Source organism: Triticum urartu, chromosome 6 (genome assembly GCF_003073215.2).
Source record: "Triticum urartu cultivar G1812 chromosome 6, Tu2.1, whole genome shotgun sequence".
NCBI lineage: Eukaryota > Viridiplantae > Streptophyta > Magnoliopsida > Poales > Poaceae > Triticum > Triticum urartu.
The window spans coordinates 96,474,686-96,481,287 of record NC_053027.1 but is presented as its reverse complement, the minus strand read 5'-3'; positions in this window follow the sequence as shown (position 1 = coordinate 96,481,287).

Here is a 6,602-nt window from a genome sequence, read left to right as displayed (position 1 = left end):
GCTGATAGCTACTCCCTCCTGTAACTTTTCATAAGAGCATGTTAATAGTACAGCCAACTGATGGCTATATGATGTTGCCATGTCATCTATAGCCAACCTTATAGCCGGCAAGTACAATAGTTAGATATAAAGATGTGCTATTTTATTAATACATGGCCCACCTTTCATCCTCACATAGTGCCTAGGAGCAGGTCTACAACTGGCTCTTATTCTATAGCCGGCTCCTCTTCTCTCTCCTATTCTCTCCCCTCCATGTCAACAGAAAAATAATATTTTAACTCTTATAGCCTGCTTACATAAGCTTATTGTACTTGTTGTAAGACGTTTTTATAGTCCATGATGGTATAAAAAACGTCTTATATAAGTTAAAGAGGAAGTGTTTTTTACTATGGTTGCACCTATTCCATTGACATGATAACTGTTATGACCGGTATAGGGGCTTAGCCCAATGGGTTATGGCCCAAGTATCTTAATTAGGGGCTTAGCCCAATTATCTTATCGTATTAGGATCGTTTGCTTAGGAGTCAAGTAAACCTCTCTATATAAGGAGAGAAGATGTATATCGATCTAATCAAGCAAGAAGCAATCAATATTTGCTCGGCTTCCCTTAGGGAGCCGAGAGACCTAAACCCTAGCCGCCTCCTGCTTTCGCCGCCGCTGCTCTCGTCGCAAGGACGGCGCCACGCCGCCGGCCGCCGCGCACCAGCCCTCGCTCTTCCCCCTCCTTCCCGTACAACCTACGCCCTAGACCGGGTAGAACCCTAGTTTCTACCAATTTGGTATCTAGAGACTTGGGCCCGATCATGTCTTCGTCAACACCATCGCCGCCGCTGCCCGTCTCCACCTCCGCGCCGATGACGTCCGCCCCGATGACCACTGCCGGGGCCTCCACGCTGTCGGGCCCGGTCACCACCGCGGGCTCTTCACCGCCCCCGGCCCCCATCACTTCCGCACCGCTAACGACCGTCATCTTCACGCCAGAAAAGGTCACCAATACCTTGCGGGATCTCGTGACGGCCGTCCAGGGACTCCTTCTGAACCAGTACCAACCGTACATGGCCGGGCCATACGCACCTCCGCCGGCTGCGCCGATCGCCGCCTACGGCCACCCCACGCTGCCATGGCCGTCCCAAGGCGCGCCTGCCTACAGCGGGCAGCCGCTGCTGCTGTTCCAGGCGGGCTCCCCCGCGCTGTCATGGCCGTCCCAGGGCGCGCCTGCCTACAGCGGGCAGCCGCTGCTGCCGTTCCAGGCGGGCCCCCCGCGCTGCCGTGGCCGGCCCAGGGCGCGCCGGCCTGCACCGGGCTACCGCTGCTGCCGTTCCAGGCGGGGCACCTCGGCGAGACCACTCCGGCCGCGACTCCTCTGTGACATCTGCCGCCGCCTTCCCCCGCGGCAACCGACGCACCCGCCCACCCTCCACAGCCGATGCTGCAACCACCGGCGCCACCTCTGCCCAGCTCAGGGGCGTCCTCGCCGGCCGGCCTTCCGATACATCAGGTCCCGTTTCCGGCCTCCCCGTCGCCACTACCAGCTTAGGCGGCTGGGTCTTCGCCATCGCCGGTCTACACCACGGCTCCGGAGCAGCCGACCCCGTTTCCGTAGTTCGGCGGGCCATCCAGCTCCGCGTGTCCTTACCCGGAGTACTTCGACCAGACGCCACCCGCCTCGCTGCTCCGCACCTCCGAGCCAGCTCGACACGACGCTCCGACCCAGACACCGCGGCGGTTCGCCAAGATCGACTTCGCCACCTATGACGGCACGGAGGACCCCCTCAACTGGCTCAACCAGTGCGACCAGTTCTTTCGTGGGCAGCGTACCCTCGCCTCGGAGCGCACCTGGCTCGCCTCTTACCACCTCCGCGGCGTGGCACAGACCTGGTACTATGCCCTCGAACAGGACGAGGGCATCTGTAACACCCCGAATGTAATTTACCTTATATGTACTCCGACTTGCCGTTTACGGCACTAAGTTATTTTATTTCCTCGGCTTCGGGTTTTTGTCTCCGTGTGTTGTTGCCATTGTCATGCATCTCATATCATGTCATCATGTGCATTGCATTTGCATACGTGTCCGTCTCATGCATGCATCCGAGCATTTTCCCCGTTGTCCGTTTTGCATTCCGGTGCTCCTATCTACTCCGGTGGCCCTTTCTACCTTCTTTTCATGTGTGGGGGTTAAACATTTCCGGATTGGACCGAGATTTGCCAAGCGGCCTTGGTTTACTACCAGTAGACCGCCTGTCAAGTTTCGTACCATTTGGACTTCGTTTGATACTTCAACGGTTAATCGAGGAACCGAGAAGGCCTCGTGTGTGTTGCAGCCCAACACCCCTCCAATTTGGCCCAAAACCCACCAAAACCCTCTCCATCATCTAGAGCGTTCGATCACGATCGCGTGGCCGAAAACCGCACCTCATTTGGACTCTCCTAGCTCCTCCTATGCCTATAAATAGGTCCTCCTCCGAAATTCCGGATCGGATCCACCCCTAACCCTCGTCCCCTTCCTCTCCGCGCGCCGGACAACGTCCGAACGCGCCGGACACGTCCGCCCGACCCGCCGCCGCCAACCGGAGCCTGCCACATGGCACCGCCGGGCTCCTCCCGCCGCCGGCCCGTCTCGGCCCAGCGCGGGCCCTCTTCGCCGAGAAGACCGGGCCGCGCCCCGCGCCCGCGCGCCGCCATCCCCCTCGAAGCCGGCCGCCGCCGCCCGCGCACCGCCTCTACTCCGGCGGCCGAGCCACCGCGCCTCGCCGCGCTCCTTGCCGGCCGGCCGCGCCTCCTCCGTCGCGCCTTCCCCGCCGCCACCCCGGCTCCCCGCCGGCCGGATCCGGCGAGATCCGGCCCGGGAGCGCCTCGCCGCCTCCTTCCCCGACGAACTCCAGCGGCCCCGTCGACATTTCCGGCGAACCTCGTTTTCCGTGCTCGGCCAGATCCAGATCTGAGTTTATCTCCTCGGTTGACTTTCTCCCGAAACCCTAATTATATTGCATTTTTCATCATGCTATATCTCCGCATCCGTAGCTCCGTTTTGGGCATATAGCATATCAAAATGTTCGTCTCAGAGAGTACATCATTTCATCTCATTGCATCATTTTCATTTGAGCTCATCTTGATGCCCGAAATGCTGTTGGAAGAGAGCTATTTGAGTTAATTGTCAGATCTGCTGCACCAAATAGCTATTTGTCATTTTTGCCATGATTAATGTGTGCATGATATGCTCCTGAGATCTACATGAGTTTTGTTATATACTTTGCCATCTTTACAGAGGTGCTATCCATGTATTTTTGTGATATGTGTGGTGACTAGCACAAGCTTGCAAAGTGGTGCATTCGTTAATGCTGATTTCAAGGACTTAGAATTTCTCCAAGTCCTTGATCTGTTTTTATCAATATGCCATATGTTCATGTTGTTTCCTAGTGATCTGTGCCTCTTTTGAGGATGATCAGTAAGGATGATTTGTTAATATTGTGGTGCTATCCATCCATGTCTTCGTTTGCAATTGTGGAGCACCCTAGCTTGAGTGAATCGAGCTCTACTTTTGCTATTTCGTAATTCCTAGCAGATTGTCTACTTGTTAGTGATTTTGCCGAGGATGTTGTTGTTGATCCGTGCATGCTATGTTGTTGTTCTTGCCATGTCTAGCTTATATAATATGTATTCTTGATGGGTGTATGCTTAGTTTGTCATGCCATGCTCTGTAGTGAGTGCATCGAGCTCGTGAACATGGCTACTCGTTAAGAGATTTGCATGCTCCAGTTTTTCACTAAGTCTGTAACCTGATTATGTTTTTGCCATGTTCACATGCTTGCAATTGTATTTTCTGATCCCTTTTGGCTCAAGGTCACTAAGGGACTTTTGTTAAGCTCTTTGAGTAGCTCCATGCCATGCCTTGTTTTGCCATGTTAAGTTCCTGTAGCATAGAGTTTTCATGCTCCAAAGTGTGCTACCTGATCTGAAATTCCAGGCTTGTGTTAATTTCACTAAGTCCGAAACCTGTTTACCAATTGCACTTTTGTCATGCTTGTTTGAACCTGTTAGTGGATCAATTGGTCGTAGCTCAGTGTTCATCTTTTGCCAAGCATCATGAGTGGATCCCTTCCATGTATTTTGTTGTCTTGTTTGAGTGTTGTAGCCTAATTATCTTGATGCATTTAGATGGCTACTTGTTGTTTATCGCAGACCGGTGCCATATTTGTTTTGCTTGCCATTTCCAAACCGTGCATCCGGTTCCGGTGATCTTTATATCGATTTCAACCGAAATCACCTCACCTTTTTAGTGGCACTCTTGGATTTCCAAGTTGAGGCCAGGTTCAATCATTCCTTGTCAAATCTTGCATATGCATCACATATCGCATCCCGCATAGCATACCATGTTTGCATCATGTTGTTTGAGTTTTACACGTGGTTGATTGTGTTCCTTTTGCTTGTTTGTCTTGTTTGGGTAGAGCCGGGAGACGAGTTCACTAACGAGGAGCCCGTTGAGTTTGCTTTCGAGGATCCAGTCAACTCTGACAACTTTGCAGGCAAGATGATCATACCCTCAAAATCACTTCTATCTTTGCTTTGCTAGATGCTCGCTCTTTTGCTATGCCTATGCTACGATGCCTACCACTTGCTTATCATGCCTCCCAAATTGCCATGTCAAACCTCTAACCCACCATGTCCTAGCAAACTGTTCATTGGCTATGTTACCGCTTTGCTCAGCCCCTCTTATAGCGTTGCTAGTTGCAGGTGAAGATTGGAGATCGCTCCCTGTTGGAACATTATTTTTCTTGTTGGGATATCACTATATTATCTTGTTATCTTAATGCATCTATATACTTGGTAAAGGGTGGAAGGCTCGGCCTTTTTCCCTAGTGTTTTGTTCCACTCTTGCCGTCCTAGTTTCCGTCATATCGGTGTTATGTTCCCGGATTTTGCGTTCCTTACGCGGTTGGGTGATAATGGGAACCCCTTGACAGTTCGCCTTGAATAAAACTCCTCCAGCAATGCCCAACCTTGGTTTTACCATTTGCCACCTAGCCTCTTTTTCCCTTGGGTTTCCGGAGCCCAAGGGTCATCTTATTTAAACCCCCCCGGGCTAGTGCTCCTCTGAGTGTTGGTCCACCTCGTCAGCCGCCGGTGGCCACCAGGGGCAACTCTGGGCTGGCCTACCGGAAGTTTAGACAATCTGAGTGTGCCCTGAGAACGAGATATGTGCAACTCCTATCGGGATTTGTCGGCACATTCGGGCGGTGTTGCTGGATTTGTTTTAACTTGTCGAAGTTGTCTTGTAGAACCGGGATGCCGAGTCTGATCGAAATGTCTCGGGAGAAGGTATATCCTTCGTTGACCGTGAGAGCTTGTCATGGACTAAGTTGGGACTCCCCTGCAGGGATTTGAACTTTCGAAAGCCGTGCCCGCGGTTATGGGCAGATGGGAATTTGTTAATGTTCGGTTGTAGATAACTTGAACCTTAACTTAATTAAAATGAATCAACTGCGTGTGTAACCGTGATGGTCTCTTCTCGGCGGAGTCCGGGAAGTGAACACGGTGTTGGAGTAATGTTTGCCGTAGGTTGTTTATCTAGTTTTTCGCTCGTGCTTTGCCTTCTCTTCTCGCTCTTTTTTGCGAACAGGTTAGCCACCATATATGCTAGTCGCTTGCTGCAGCTCCACATATTACCTTGCTTTTCCTATAAGCTTAAATAGTCTTGATCGCGAGGGTGCGAGATTGCTGAGTCCCTGTGGCTCACAGATTACTTCCAAACCAGATGCAGGGCCCGATGACTCCGTTCCAGATGATGCGCTTGAGCTCAAGTGGGAGTTCGACGAAGACTCACGCCGTTACTATGTGTCTTTCCCTGATGATCAGTAGTGGTGCCCAGTTGGGGCGATCGGGACCATGTCACATGTTGGGGTTGATCTTTTATTTGGGTACCATAGTCGGACCATGAGTGTATTGGATGATATAATGCTATTTATGTACTTTGTGTGACGTGGCGAGTGTAAGCCAACTATGTACCTTTCCCCTTATTCTCTATTTACATGGGTTGTTGTGAAGATTACTTTACTTGCGACATTGCTTTCAATGCGATTATGCCTCTAAGTCGTGCTTCGACACGTAGGAGATATAGCCGCATCGAGGGCGTTACAGCAGCATGCCCCCTTCGGAGCGCTTCCGCGAGCTCTGCCTCCTTCGTTTTGGGCCCCCGATCCGCGGGAGCTGCCTGGCGGAGCTAGGCCGCCTTCCCTTCACCTCCACGGTTCAAGACTTCGCCGACCGTTTCCAGGCCCTGGCATGCCACGCGTCGGGCGTGACGGTGCAGCAGCAGGCCGACCTCTTTGTTGGTGGACTTCCGGATCACATCCGCGTGGACGTGGAGCTTCGGGGACCCCAGGATATCCAGAAGGCCATGTACTACGCCCGCGCGTTCGAGCGCCGCGCGATGGCCGTCCAACAGGAGTCACCGTCCCAGGCCACTGGGTCGCTACCCTGGCCAGATCCCGCTCAGGGTCGGCCTGCTCAGGCTTCCGCGGCACCCCTCGCCGCGACCGCGGCGCGCCCGTTCCGCCGGCTCACCTCGGCCGAGCTACTCGAGCGTCGCCGCCAAGGGTTGTGCT